Consider the following 14,822-nt stretch of genomic DNA (forward strand, 5'->3'; position numbering starts at 1 on the left):
TCCCGGTTCAGGAACCGGGACTAAAGGCCCTTACGAACTGGGACTATAGGCCCTTTTTCTACCAGTGTGTTGATGCTCCACAACACAGAAGGCAGCTCCTCAACCCAACAACCCGGTGTCTGCTTTAAGGGAACCATAAGCCTGGGTTTGATACCACGTAGAATTTCTTGATTTGCCCTCTCTGCTTGACCATTAGATTGGGGGTGAGCCACCGATGCTAGGTCAAGCCGGATGTGCTCGCGTTGACAAAATTCTTCCATCTCCCCTTTTGACAAGTTAGTACCATTATCTGTTATAATGTTGTGCGGAAAGCCAAACCGGAATATCACCTTCTTGATGAATTGAACCGCTGTTGCTGCATCACACTTGCTGACTGGCTCTGCCTCCACCCATTTAGTGAATTTATCAACTTCTACTAACAGGTGGGTCTTTTTGTCCTTAGAACGCTTGAAGGGTCCAACCATATCAAGCCCCCAAGTTGCAAACGGCCATGTAATTGGAATCATCCACAACTCTTGAGCCGGAACGTGCGCACGGCGGGCAAATTTTTGACATCCATCACATCTCTTGACTAAATCCTCCGCATCAGCATGCGCCGTCAATCAGTAAAAACCGTGGCGAAAAGCTTTGGCAACCAACGACTTTGAACCGGCATGGTGACCGCAATCCCCTTCATGGATTTCTCGCAAAATCTCACAACCTTTTTGAGGAGAAACACAGCGCTGAATTGCTCCTGAAACATTGTAACGATGTAACTCCCTGTTGAGTATGGTCATGGACTTGGAACGCCGGATTATCTGTCGAGCCAATGTTTCATCGTCTGGTAACTCGCCCCGGTTCATGTAAGCCAGATATGGGATCGTCCAATCCGGTATGGCATGCAGAGGTGCCACCAACTGAGCCTCCGGATCAGGAATTGCCAAATCTTCTTCGGTTGGCACTTTGACTGACGGATTATGCAACACATCAAGAAAGACATTGGGCGGGACCGGTTTACGCTGGGAACCAAGACGACTTAAAGCGTCCGCCGCTTCATTCTTCCGCCGGTCTATATGGTCCACTTGATAACCTTTAAAGTGACCAGCCACTGCGTCCACTTCTCACCGATATGCAGCCATGAGTGGGTCCTTAGAATCCCAAGTGCCAGACACCTGCTGAGCCACTAGATCTGAATCGCCGAAGCACTTAACCCGGCTCAAATTCATCTCCTTAGCCATTCGAAGACCGTGGAGCAAAGCCTCATATTCAGCTGCATTGTTAGTACAAGGGAACATTAAACGGAGGACATAACAAAACTTGTCACCTCGTGGGGAAGTTAGTATGACTCCAGCCCTCGAGCCCTCCAACTATCTGGACCCATCAAAATGAATAGTCCAATATGTATTATCTGGCTTCTCCTCCGGTGCCTGCAACTCCGTCCAATCATTAATGAAGTCCACGAGTGCCTGGGATTTTATCGCTATGCGGGGTATATACTTGAGCCCGTGAGGTCCAAGTTCAATAGCCCACTTGGCAATCCGGCCAGTTGCTTCTCTGTTTTGAATGATGTCGCCCAGAGGAGCTGAACTGACCACTGTGATGGGATGGCCCTGAAAATAATGTTTAAGCTTCTGGCTCGCCATAAACACCCCATACACCAGCTTCTGCCAATGCGGATACCTTTGCTTTGACTCAATGAGCACCTCGCTCATATAATAAACCGGCCGTTGAACCGGATATTCCTTGACAAGCTCCTTGCGCTCTACCACAATGGCTACGCTAACAGCCCGGGCATTAGCAGTCACGTATAATAATAATGGCCCTTTATCGATCGGCACTGCAAGGACAGGCGGTTCAGCTAGCTGCCTCTTCAGATCCCCGAACGCCTTATCAGCTGCCTCAGTCCAGACAAAATTACCTGTTTTCTTGAGCATCTGATATAAGGGGATGGCCTTCTCTCCAAGGCGACTGATAAACCGGCTCAAGGCTGTAATCCGGCCGGCCAGACGTTGAACATCGTTGATACACGCCGGTTTAGCCAAGGATGTAATTGCTGCAATTTTTTCCGGATTAGCCTCAATGCCTCTGTTTGACACCAAAAAACCCAAGATCTTGCTTGCCGGGACACCAAAAACACACTTCTCCGGATTGAGCATCATCTTGTAAATCCGGAGATTGTCAAAGGTTTCTCTTAAATCCTCTATTAACGTTTCCTCCTTTCTGGACTTTACCACAATATCATCCACATATGCATGAACATTGCGCCCAATTTGTTTATGAAGGCAATTCTGAACACATCGCTGGTAAGTTACCTGGGCACTCTTGAGTACAAAAGGCATGGAAATATAGCAGAAGGCTCCAAAGGGAGTTATGAAAGCTGTCTTCTCCTGGTCCTTAACCGCCATTTTGATCTGATGATAACCAGAATAAGCATCCAGAAAACACAAACGGTCGCAACCCGCCGTAGCATCAATTATCTGATCAATGCAAGGGAGAGCAAAGGGGTCTGCAGGGCAGGCCTTGTTTAAATCTGTGTAGTCCACACACATGCGCCAAGTGCCGTTTTTCTTAAGAACCAGCACCAGATTAGCTAACCACTCTGGATGAAAAACTTCGACAATAAACCCTGCGGCCAACAGACAGGCTACCTCTTCACCTATAGCCTTACGTCTCTCTTCATTGAAACGGCGGAGGAACTGCCGGACCGGTTTAAACTTAGGATCAATGTTGAGCGTGTGCTCAGCGAGTTCCCTCGGTACACCTGGCATGTCAGAAGGTTTCCATGCAAAGATGTCCCGATTCTCATGGATGAACTCGATGAGCGCGCTTTCCTATTTGGGATCCAGGTTAGCGCTGATGCTGAACTGTTTGGATGAATCGCTAGGAACAAAGTCAACCATCTTAGTGTCTGTAGCCGATTTGAACTTCAATGCTGGATCATGTTCTGTAGTTGGCTTTTTCAAAGAGGTCATGTCTGCCAGATCAACTTGCTCCTTATAGAATTTCAACTCTTCTGTGGCACAAACCGACTCAGCATAAGCCGCATCACCTTCTTCACACTCCAAAGCAATCTTTCTACTTCCATGTACTGTGATAGTCCCTTTATGACCTGGAATTTTAAGCTGTAGATAAACATAACACGGCCTCACCACGAATTTAGCATAGGCCGGCCGCCCAAACAGGGCGTGGTACAGACTTTTGATCTTTACCACCTCAAATGTCAATGTTTCTGACCTTGAATCATAGTCATCTCCAAAAGCTACCTCCAAAGCTATCTTGCCAACAGGATATGCAGACTTACCAGGCACCACACCATGAAAGACCGTATTCGACGGTTTAAGATTCTTATCTGTCAACCCCATACGGCGGAATGTATCATAATATAAAATGTTGATACTACTTCCCCCATCCATGAGTACTTTGGTAAACTTGTATCCCCCAACTTGAGGTGCTACCACCAGGGCCAAGTGACCTGGATTATCAACCCGGGGTGGGTGATCATCTCTACTCCACAGAATAGGTTGCTCAGACCAGCGTAAATATTGAGGTACTGCCGATTCAAGAGAGTTTACTGCCCTTTTGTGAAGCTTCTGATCATGTTTACACAAACTAGTAGTGAAGACATGATATTGCCCGTTGTTTAGCTATTTGGGATTACTCTGATAACCCGACTGCTGCTGCTGCTGCTGATTCCCCTGATGGTTGTAACCTCCTTGGTTGCCTTGGTGCCCTTGATTGACGTGTCCGGTTTGGTTGCCTTGAAACCCTAAACCGGAACCACCACCTCCGTAACCCGGCCCGTGGAAACCCTTCAAGAACTCAAAACCATCGTGCGATAGCCCCACGGTGGGCGCCAACTGTCGTGGGTTTGTCACAGCAGATGTCCTTGTGAAAGGACTTAGTCGTGGAGCCATAGCTATGGGTTAGCTTAAGGGGGTTAAACCGGACAAGGGGACACGGGGAATTTTATACTAGTTCGGCCCCTTTGAGGAAGGTAAAAGCCTACGTCTAGTTGTGATTGGTATTGCTAGGGTTTCGAAGGCCAGGGAGCGAGTCCGCTTTGTCTAGCTCTCGAGTTGTTGTCTGTCCCTAAACTGCTGTCGGGTCGTCCCTTTATATACATAGGTTGACGCCCGCCGGTTTACAGAGTCCCGAAGCCGGATCATAAACGTATCCAGTTCGGTCTCTATCCTTGCTATCTTACAATACAAGTTACATGACTAAGCCGGTTTACATTTACAGGCTTTAATCCGCCTTTGGGCCTTCATGAAGCGCCATCATCCTTGCATCTTTATGGGCTTCTAATCTTCAAGGAGTCAACCCGGCTACATAAGGCTGGTTTACCTCCAGTAGTAATATCCCCAACACCTGCGTCAGTAGAACATCAACATCGTCACCACGCCGTCGTGCTGACGAAACTCTCCCTCAACACTCGGCTGGATCGGAGTTCGAGGGATGTCATCGGGCTGAACGTGTGCTGAACTCGGAGGTGTCGTACGTTTGGTACTTGATCGGTCGGATCGTGAAGACGTACGACTACATCAACTGCGTTGTGCTAATGCTTCCGCTTTCGGTCTACGAGGGTACGTGGACAACACTCTCCCCTCTCGTCGCTATGCATCACCATGATCTTGCGTGTGCGTAGGAAAATTTTGAAATTACTACGTTTCCCAACAACTATTTCTTTGGGCTGGAGGTTTTGCACTCTGGTTCTGGCTTGACACTTACTTAGCAGAAGTACTCTCTTGATATCCTTCGACGGTCTGGTACGCTACAGTGCAAGACGGCTACTACACCTATGTCCTCTACTGACAGACTCTCCGCTTTCGATGGTTCTCTTCTCTCCACTGATGAGGCTACTGAGTATCGCAGTATTGTTGGTGGCCTGAAGTACTTGACTATCACTCGTCCTGATGTCTCCTATGCTGTCAACTGTGTCTGTCAGTTTCTTCATGCACCTTGAGATTCTCATTGGACTATGGTTAAGTGCATCTTGCGCTATATTCGGTTGACTGCTTCTTATGGCTTGCATCTGCAACCGGCCCCCTCTGGAGTTCTCTCTGCATTCTCTGATGTAGACTGGGCTGGGCGTTTGGATGACAGACGATCAATGGGGGGATATGTAGTGTTCCTTGGTTCTAACTTGATCTTCTGGAGTGCTTGTAAACAAGCTCCGCAGTAGCACTGAAGCTGAGTACAAAGCAGTTGCAAATGCCACAGCTGAGCTTATTCGGATACAGTCTTTGCTCCGAGAGTTGAAGATCTCTCAGAAGCAGCCGTCGGTCCTTTTGTGTGATAACATCGGTGCTACGTATTTGTCTTCAAATCCAGTTTTTCATGCTCGCATCAAACACATCGAAGTTGATTATCATTTTGTTAGGGAACATGTTGTCCAGAAACTGCTTCTTATCAAGTTCAGCCCTTCAAAGGATCAACTTGTTGACATCTTCACAAAGCCGCTGCCTCTTCCTTAGTTTGAAGGCTGTAGGCGCAATCTCAACCTGATGAATTCTTCAGAGCTCGGTTAAGATTGAGGGAGGGTGTTAGACTCTGTATATACTGGGCCTTTGTACATATATTAGTATCCCCACCTGTAATTGTGTTGTACATCATTATGTACTCTCTATATAATGCCAAGGTCACCCCATGTTGGAGGTGTGCCACAAAACCCTAAAACCCTTGTCTAAGAGGCGGGCTACCATCGGCACCTTTAGGCCTCCTTTAGTTTGTAGGAATTCTATAGGATAGGATTTGTAAAGAATTTTTTTTTTGAAGCCTTTTGATTTGTAGGAATAGATTTCTTTTTTTTATATAGGATAGGAATCAATCCTTCACATTTTGGAGGAAAAAAAACATTAACCTAGACTCAATGCAAAAATTTCTATCATATGCATCAAGCGGCATCTTTTTTTCTATAGGAATTAAGATAAATGTCATCTCACTTCCTATAATTTTCCTATTCCTATAAAATCCATATCCTACTAACCAAATGAGGCCTTAGTTGAGACGAAATCGACCGGCTAACTATATGCAACTGGGGAAACGAGAGAGTAAATAATGCATGTGAAAAAGCAAGCTTGAAGTCACATTACATGCACGTACTGTGCCGGAGGCAGTCGGGTCCTCCTGCAGGGTACAGGCCACAGCGTATGCGAGTGCACCTACAGTGCTGGGCCCAAGCAGCATTGTCCGGCCCCCTGGGTCGTCCGTCCGGAGAGCTAGCAAAACGACCAGACCGGACCAGGCGGGCCGGCCCCACCCACGTCACGCACGGCCGTAATTAATGCGGAAAGCACGGCAGTGGAGCAACGTCCCACTCCTCCCTTCCTGGTTTATCCAAGCATATCCAAAGCCGCGCTGGCCCCTCCTTCCTCCCGCTCCCGGCCGGGCCGGGTGGGGGTGCCGGGTGCCCCGACGCCGCCGGCGACGTACGCACGGCCGCAACTTGCCTGGCCTGGCCAGGCGCCACGCCGCCTTGCATGCATGTGACTGACTCGGCAACCGGCTCGTCCGTTGCGTTTGAATGCAGGGAGGGCTACCCAGGCCATGGCTAAGCTTAGCTTGTCATCTTGAGCTGTCAACTTCGTGGTTAACACCAGAGGTAGATACGTGCACGGCCTAAGCTTTGGGGCCTGGGTGTCTCGGGCTGGTCCAAGCGTCGGCACTGTTGAGTTTTGGTTGGCGTCTAGCAGCTCACTGGGAGCTAGCGAAACGGAGACGGTATGATGAGGCGGAGGGTGGCTCGTTCCCGTTGCTCGCTCCGGTGTGGGGAGCTCGCTGGCTGGTCCCGGTGGCCGGTGGCGGAGGGGAGCCTGATGGTGGCGATGGTGGTGGTCTTGGGATGCGGTCGCCTGGGGCAGGCGGGCACATGGCCGCGCGCAGCACCAGCAAGCCACCACCGGCAGCAGCCAGCAACCCCCTTGCCCTGCCCCGGCCTTTCCCTGCTGCAACTACCACTTGCTGCTGCTACGCCTACGTCCCGATTACTATAACCGAGCCCCTATCCCTTTACACATACATCACGCGTCCACCGTTCAGACCAGGCCGTCTTCGTTCGCCACTGGATGGGTAGATGGAGTAGATGACAAGACACTCCATGGCATTTCTGCACTGAACCGCCGGGAAACATGCATGGAATGGAAACAACCGTCAGTCATGGTCAAGAGCTCGTCCAAAATTAGCAGATGCACCGCAAGCGTACGTGCACTCGTTTCGTAGAGCAACCACCGTTTAGGCAGAGGTAACATGTCCATTTTTTACACTAACCGCGTGCTACTAGTACGTACTATAGCCACACTACACCGATGGAGCACCCACTAGCAGCGCTGCAGCAGTGCAGTAGGGCACTGCTGTGAACTGGCTGGCCCAGGCGGCTAGCTTAGCTAGGCGCTGCTGCTGCCACTAGCTGCAGCATGCAGGGGCAGCTAGTCTGCGTCCGTCCGCCCGTCCGTCGTGGTGCGTGGGCGTACGTACGTGCCTCCCGGAGCGGGACGCGCAGGCCGTGGCTCGTAGCGCCGGCACGTCGAGCCCCACCACCGCACCACACCACCCCACCCCACCCCACCCCACGGTGGATACGTAAAATCCGGGGGAGTACGTCTTCCGATGCAGGCTAGCCAGCCGCGGTCGCCTTCCCGCCTAGACCAGCCCGGCCCGGGGGCAGCCCCGTCATTTCAGCCTCCCTCCCCATGCTGTACCGCCGCTGCCGCAGATCTAGGCGCCCTATTTAATTTCATCTAAGCCAGCCGCTCAGTGTCACAGTGAAGTGTTGGGGGAGGGAAAGGGAAGCCGGACCAGTTCGCTCGTTCGTTCGTTCCGGCCGTGTGGATTGGACGTTTCAAAACAAGAAACCGCAAGCTTAGCTACAGAGAGAAAGGCCACCAGTAGTTATTATTATATAGAGAGAAAGGAAGGAGCTGCACCGTCTTGAGACCTTTGAGAGTGTGTGTCGAGCGGAGGAAGACGAGGAGGCAGCCAGGTGAGGCCGGCGAAGCTCGCAGCCAGCTCTCGTGCTTGCCTTGGTGACATTCATCGAGCTCTCGTCCATGCCGCTTTGGCGGTGTCTCGCCTGCCCGCCCTCTGCTGCGTGCATGTGCGTATGATCTTTCGGTCTAAAGCGAGGTCTTGTACATGTCGTCCTTGTATGCAGCACCTTCGATTTCTTTAGCATTTCCGCCTCTGAGAAGTTGCTCTGGCCGCCCCAAAGCAGGCCACGGCTGGCCTAGCTAGCTTCCCCTGCTTTTGCTTTCTTCCCGTTGGAGCCTCGGTCGCTCACACGCACTTGCCTTTTCTTCTTGCTGAGCAGGAGGTAGCAGGCAGCCGGGGGCACGGCGCATCGCATGGAGGAGAGAGTGAAAAGAGGAAGAGCAGGAGAAGGTGAGGGCGAAGAAGCGAGCCTAACGGAAAGGAGCCTTGGGGCGGGCCCACCGGCCCTGAGGTGAGGGGAAGGGAGGGAGGGGTGGGAGGAGGAGGAGGCGGAGGATCTCCTCTCACGTCAAAGGTGGGGGAAAGCATAAAGGAGGAAGGAGGAAGAGAAGGTGGTGGAGAGGAGAAAGCCAGCTGCTTCACTGAGTGAGCAAGGATAGAGTGTGAGTGAGTGTGGGAGTGACACCTCTCCCCCTATATAGAGCTGTAGAGCGTGAGCTTGAGGGCATCCTGTTCTTCCACCACCATTTCGTCGCCCACCCACTACAGTCGGTCGGCGTGCTGGTGGAGTTGAAGAGGAGGAGACGCCATGGCATTGCAGGAGCAGGAAGAAGGCGAAGATGAAGGAGAAGACGGCGAGGAAGATGGGATCATGACGAGGAGGGTGCTGTGGTGGGGGAGGAGCTGCTGCTGATTTCCTCCCCTGTCTGACCCGAGGCGCGCTGCCTGCTCCGGAGTAGTAGTAAGATATTGGCACAATAGGCTCAATCACTTTTTCTTTCCCCTTGTTTTGCTGTTTTTGCGCTCCTTTCCCCGTTCAGTCCATTGATGATTGCATACTCTTCCCCCTGTAATTTCTTTTCCCCCCGCTGCCCCTTTTGATCTGTTGTTCTTGGTGGTTTCCCCGATTCGGAATGGAAAAGGCTTTGGCAAACGCAAAAGAGGAGCGGCAGCTAGCAGTAAGTACTCTCACTGTGCGCTTCGAGAGCATGGCAAATCTCCGCCCGAGCCTTGTCCCGTCCCCTTTGTTTCTTGCGCTCGTTCGTCCGTCCGTCCGTTCGTTCTCATCCACAGGCCATATCGATCGATCGGTCGACCGGCTGCCCGCATGTGCCGTGCCGCCGCTATTCTGGATTCAACCCGCACAGCGGGTGGGCGATGGATCGATCGAGTGCCACGAATGAGTGAGAGGCGGTGAGCGCGGACGCATTAAGTTTGGTCTGTTGCTGTTGCCATCATGAGTTGGGAGCTGTGTGCGCAGCGTGGCGTCCGGCCAGACGGCAACGCTCCAGGAGGAAGAAGACGGGGCTTGGGGTGGAAACGGAGGTGGCGCCGGCCCTGCTTTCCGCCGCGCGCGCCCGGCCGTTTCCGCCGCGGCTGCGCACGCGCGCGCGCCAGCGCCGGCCGGTGGACCTGCTGCGTTCGCTTGCTTGCTCGTTGAGCTTCCTGATTCCGTTGTCTTGTTCCCCATGTCGTCTTCTCGGGGCGTTCAACTTGTGCCATCCGCTTTCTGCGAGAGGGTGTGTGTGGGAGTGTGTGACAGGCGCAGGGCGTCAGCTATGGCCATGGCCATGGCTAGTTGCATTTACTACTCCCGAGCGTGGCGCCCCCACCTGATCCGCGGACCGGACGGAGGACGCCGTCTTGTTTGAAAAGCGAGTGGCATGCATGTGGATCGTGCCGCGCCGATCGAGATGGGCGCGCGACCGCGACAGGGATGAGCCCCGCCGCGCCGCTCGGGCCGATTATTTTTTGTTGCTGGCACGAACCGGCCGAGACAAAAACAAACTTGGAAGAGCGTATCCGAGGCTAGCAGCGTACGGTGCTCCGTCGCTCGTGAGGCGCGTTGGTGGGCGTGTATGTCGACGTGTACGTACGTGCGTACAGGTATCGCCAGCGCCAAGAGGTTGGTGCATGCATGGGCCTGCGTCGTGTCGGTCGCCCTTGGTGTTTTGCTGTCCGGGACCGGGAACGCCGGCAGAGCAACTTGCGCCGCGTGCATGCATGCATGGCGGGTGATGAGGAGCAGAGCAGAGCTAGCCGGAGATGCATGGCAATGGCGTCGTTGTATTTGTGTGAGCTCGCTGCACCGCATCGGGACTCCGCTTCCGCTGCGGCTATGCTTCCGAGTTACGTTGGGCTGCGTAAACAAAGCGGAAAAGAAAACGGACAGGGAGTGATCGAGCTCCGTTCCGAGTTTCCGACCGTGGGATGGAGAGGCAACGGTGGTCGTGTCGTACCGGTACGGAGTTCTTGGTGCTCTGAAGCGGCGTGGGGTCGTGTGTGGCCTGGTACTGTACGTGTTTAAAGTTATTAGTGATCAGCTAAAAGCTAAGCCATCACCTGACTGACTAGGGGTGTGTGACCTGGGGAAGCGAGGCAGAAGATGACAAGGTGCTGCGTAGCAGCCATTATTATCTGATGAAGAGACCGGCTACATTGCGCCCGTGCTCTCGTTTAGAGTGGTCTACTAGATAGATTATCCAGACAGAGGGGTATGATGGCGCGTCCGTCCGTGATCCTGTGTGTCCGAGAGTTGATCTTGGCCTGCAATGAAATCCTCCATGGAACTGGGCGGATTGGTTTCACTGTTGCCCTTTTGCATCGCAGCCGCGGCTCGGCACACCGACACACGCGTGCGTAAGTACGTACGTCTTCGTGTTGGGTCCAGTTAGTGGTTGGTACGTACGTACAGTAAGTAGGTAGGCTGGCGTAGCTGGGGACACGACGCGACGGTGGGCAACACACCACAGCCGGCCGCTGATCATGCACCCACGAGCTGCCGTGTACTACGTGCGACCAGCTACACCTACTAGCTAGCTAGCTAGCTACTACTGTAGCCTGCACGTACGCGCGTAGGCTAGGCGTGTCGCCGAGCGGGGCGAGACCACGGAGAACACCGCGCCGTGCATCGTCTTTCTCCTCGATCTGACCGCCGATTTGACACGCGCGCAGCACGTACTGTCCGCCCTGCGCGATCGCGCATGCACCCGTCCGCTCACCACCCAACATCGCTTAAATTTCACCGCGCACGCCGGGCAGATGCAGCCCCGCGCCGCAGTGAATCTTCTTGGTCCATCTTCGCGTTCGAATTCTTGACCCAAACAGTGTAAAAGGCCGCCGTTCTTTCCTCACAAGAGCATTTGTGCCGAGCTGGTAAAACGCATACTCGGTTGCAGGCCACCGGGCCGCCAGAAAGAGACAAACGCGCTCAGGTTGGCCGGGAGTGCATCCACGGCGCCGCCCCACCGTGCCCGGCCGTGGTCACCACGGAGCAGCAGTGCGGTGGTCACCGCGGTGACTAGGCCACCAAGGAGACCATGGCATGCGCGCCAGAAACAGCGCGCGCCTAGTCGCGTACCATGAGATGTCACGCAGGAGCCGGCGATGTTGGCTGCCTGCCTGTCGCCGGTACGAGACGGGTCGATGGATCATGTCCATGTACTCCTGGATGCGATGACGGGCGACAGGCAGATCGACGGGCACTACGGATGCTGTGGCTACAGAGAAGTGAGAGCCGCCATGCCATACATTTATGCCGGAACAGTTCGAGGGCGATACGTCGATGGGGTGATAATTGCGGGACCAGCGTTAACGGGTACAGTAATTAGAGGGTGCTTAAAGGGAAAAGCGTGGCCTTCGTGATGGAGCAATGATGATGGATGAGGGGATGGGGCTGGGCCTGGGTCATCATGCGTTTCTGGCTAATGGAGCAATGATGAGGGCTGGGCCGGGAAAACGCTGACGAATTGTGACATTTCAAAGCATATTAGGGACACCTGAAGAAAAAAAAGCATACCAGACAGAAGAATAATAGAGATGTGCGCTTTATGTAGACAATGAAGCTAGTTTCCAACATTTTCAACCAAATTTTATGTAGAGATGTGCGCTTTCGGTTTCTTCGATTTAGTGCAATTTATACGGCTTACAGTTTGTGCAGAATAATAGGAGAATTACCTCCCTCGCAAAAAAAAACAGGAAAATTTTATGGATTCATTTTAGCCCGCCAAATTGCTAAATGCAATGGGGCAGTGGAAGGGTGATATTGGGGCATAGGCCGAGGCGGGATTTAAGCAAATGCAATATGTGAGCATCACGATCAAGTGACTTACTATCAGAAGAAAAAACTCAGCATATGCCCCAATGACACCTTTTTTTGGTATCTTTTGAGAAGGGGAGACCCAGGCCTCTGCATCATGAAGGATGAACCATCCTTTGTTGGAAACCTCATAGACGATGGAAATGCGCCTCCCACAATGCTTGTAGGTATTTTGCTTGCAGGATGTGCAACAGAGAGAACCTTTACAAATGTGGATGGAGATTACTCAACTCTTGACCAAACTTGAAAAGGAAAGGGAATGTTCACCGGGGTACAAACATTTGCGTGGCGGCGCCAAAGTAAGGCTATACCAACATGCACGAGCGTAGGCAAGTAGTCTCCTCATATCAAGAACTATTGTGCTCAGTGTGATCAACTAGCGGCGAAGGGACCCCGCAAAAAAAAACTAGCGGCGAAGGAAAGCATGTGGAATCCAATTTATGAAATTTCAAAAATAGATTTACATGATGCTGATGTCATATATTTTGTCTGTGGTGGATAGTTGATGATTTATTAGCACGGGCGCTTGGATGAGAAGTGTGTGCGCAGTGACGGAGCTAGGCAAAACATTCTCGGGGGACCAAAGGCAAATCATGAAAATCTAAGGGGGGCAACAACTATTTTTCTCTGAATCTAAGCCTCCTCAGAAAAGATTTCTTCACAAATATTTCAAAGTTGCCCCCCCCCCCCCCAAACATCAACATAGCCCCCCCCCCCCCCCCCCACAATTGTGTGTGTGTCTTGTCTTTATTGTTTTGTGAGGAAAAATTTCGATCTATTCATCAACTGGGAAGGTACAAGAAGCATGTGCATATTTTTTTTGCGAAAATATTTGATCTATTATAAAGATTCACTAACTTCAATTTTTTTATAAAGATTCACCGGAAGTACAAAGCTTCCCAAACATAATAAAAATTACAATGAAGTCCTTGTGAGAACCAAAACCCTACCTATCTATTACTCCCTCCGTTTTTATTTACTTCACATATTAGAGTTGACTAAAGTCAAACTTTATAAAGTTTGACCAAATTTATGGAAAAGAATATAAATATTTAGCATAACAAATCTATATGATGTGGAAGTACATTCAACAATGAATCTAATAATATTGATCTGTTATTGTATATGTTAATATTTTTGTCTATAAACTTTGTCAAAGTTTGTAAAGCTTGACTTTGACCAAAACTAATATACGAAGTAAATAAAAACAGAGGGAGTACACTGGTTTAAAAGTTTATCATTCCTTTTATTTCACTCCCTAGTCCCCACCACCAATTACTCCAACGAAACACGCTGATACTACACTGGTTTGGAGCCAACGACGAACCAAGCGGTCCCTATGGAAAAGGAATACTCCCCTGGAAAGGAGTGAGGAAAACATACATACCCTCGATCTGTGGCTCCGTGCTCTTTGCATCGCCACCCGTCGCAGGCCAAACAGCCATCTTCCTATCTCGTTTCTTCCTTAGCTAGCTATCGAGGGGCCGGTTGGATGGAGCGTCAGAAGGAAAGCACCGTAGCCTAGAGAAAAGGCTGTCCGCACCCAGCCCCGGTGCATGCGTCTCCCACCTTCCCTTCTGTGCGCCGTGCCGTGGTACCGTGCCGATGAACTGGCCTCGCCGGCCTAGCTACCGGCGTACATGTGCACGGTGTCGGCACCGCGGTGCACGTACTGTGGCAGTATATAGGCAGTAGCAATGGAGGTCGCTGGGCACGGGCTGCCACTGTAGACTGTGTACATTCAGTGTAGTGTCACCGACGAGGGGCGGCAGGCTGCTGGCCGCTGAACGTGGCGTACGTACTTGCGTGCCGGAGCAGTGGACAGCGCATGCACGCAGACTGGCTAGCTGGCTAGGAGTAGCGCACTAGCGCTGCCTGGTTTGGAGGACGCCGGGTGGACGACTAGTCTTGGTATGCATGGCGCAGCTGCTATGCTAAGCCATACGTGCATGCGTGTGTTGTGTGCACACGGGTTATCCCGGCCCTGGTAAACCAACCAGACATTGGATACGACGCTCATGTCCCGGGCACGCACGTTACCTGCGCAGCCCCTGCCCACGACCGGCGGCCGGTGTGCGCAATGTGCTTGCATGCAATATGCATGGCCTGCTCTCTTTTTTCACCTACTCTCTTTTCTCCGTTCCACACGAGGAAACCTACAAGATAAATGGTAAGGGACAACAACCTATTTATTCTAAACTGTTATTGAATCATTTCTGAAACTCTGCACCATTGCACGATGATCAGGGACAAATTCCAAGTATGCTCCAGTTCATGTCTCGCGGGAGTTTAGAGAATCATCTCTTTAGGAGTAAGTTCCCGGCCTTTTACTCTCGCTACTCGCTGGGTGTTATTGCTTCAGTTTTGAAGGAATGATGCTAAACTGTTCCAACATTCAGGGAGTACACATTTCCAGCCGCTCTCACGGAATCTTCAGATGATAATTGCCCATGGAGCAGCAAAAGGGCTCGCGTTTCTCCACGGTGACATGGCAAAAGTCATCTACCGCGATTTCAAAACCTCCAATATCCTCCTGGTTGCGGTATACATATCCACAGCCTTGAAGGATCTTTTTCTTTGTGTCCGCAAAATATCTCTA

The 14,822-nt window shown here is 51.7% G+C and overlaps 1 long non-coding RNA gene across 1 annotated transcript; it reads left to right on the forward strand.

The window, feature by feature from the left end:
- Window positions 1-7,618: 7,618 nt before the first annotated feature.
- LOC147966356 (uncharacterized) lies at window positions 7,619-9,065 on the forward strand. The gene is made up of 2 exons (XR_015608859.1): window positions 7,619-8,100; window positions 8,285-9,065. It is a non-coding gene; the product is annotated as an uncharacterized LOC147966356 (long non-coding RNA).
- Window positions 9,066-14,822: the final 5,757 nt, after the last annotated feature.

The sequence above is a fragment of the Triticum urartu genome, chromosome 6A, assembly GCF_056163025.1.
Source record: "Triticum urartu cultivar PI428250 chromosome 6A, HENAU_Tu73, whole genome shotgun sequence".
In the NCBI taxonomy this organism is placed as follows: Eukaryota; Viridiplantae; Streptophyta; class Magnoliopsida; order Poales; family Poaceae; genus Triticum; species Triticum urartu.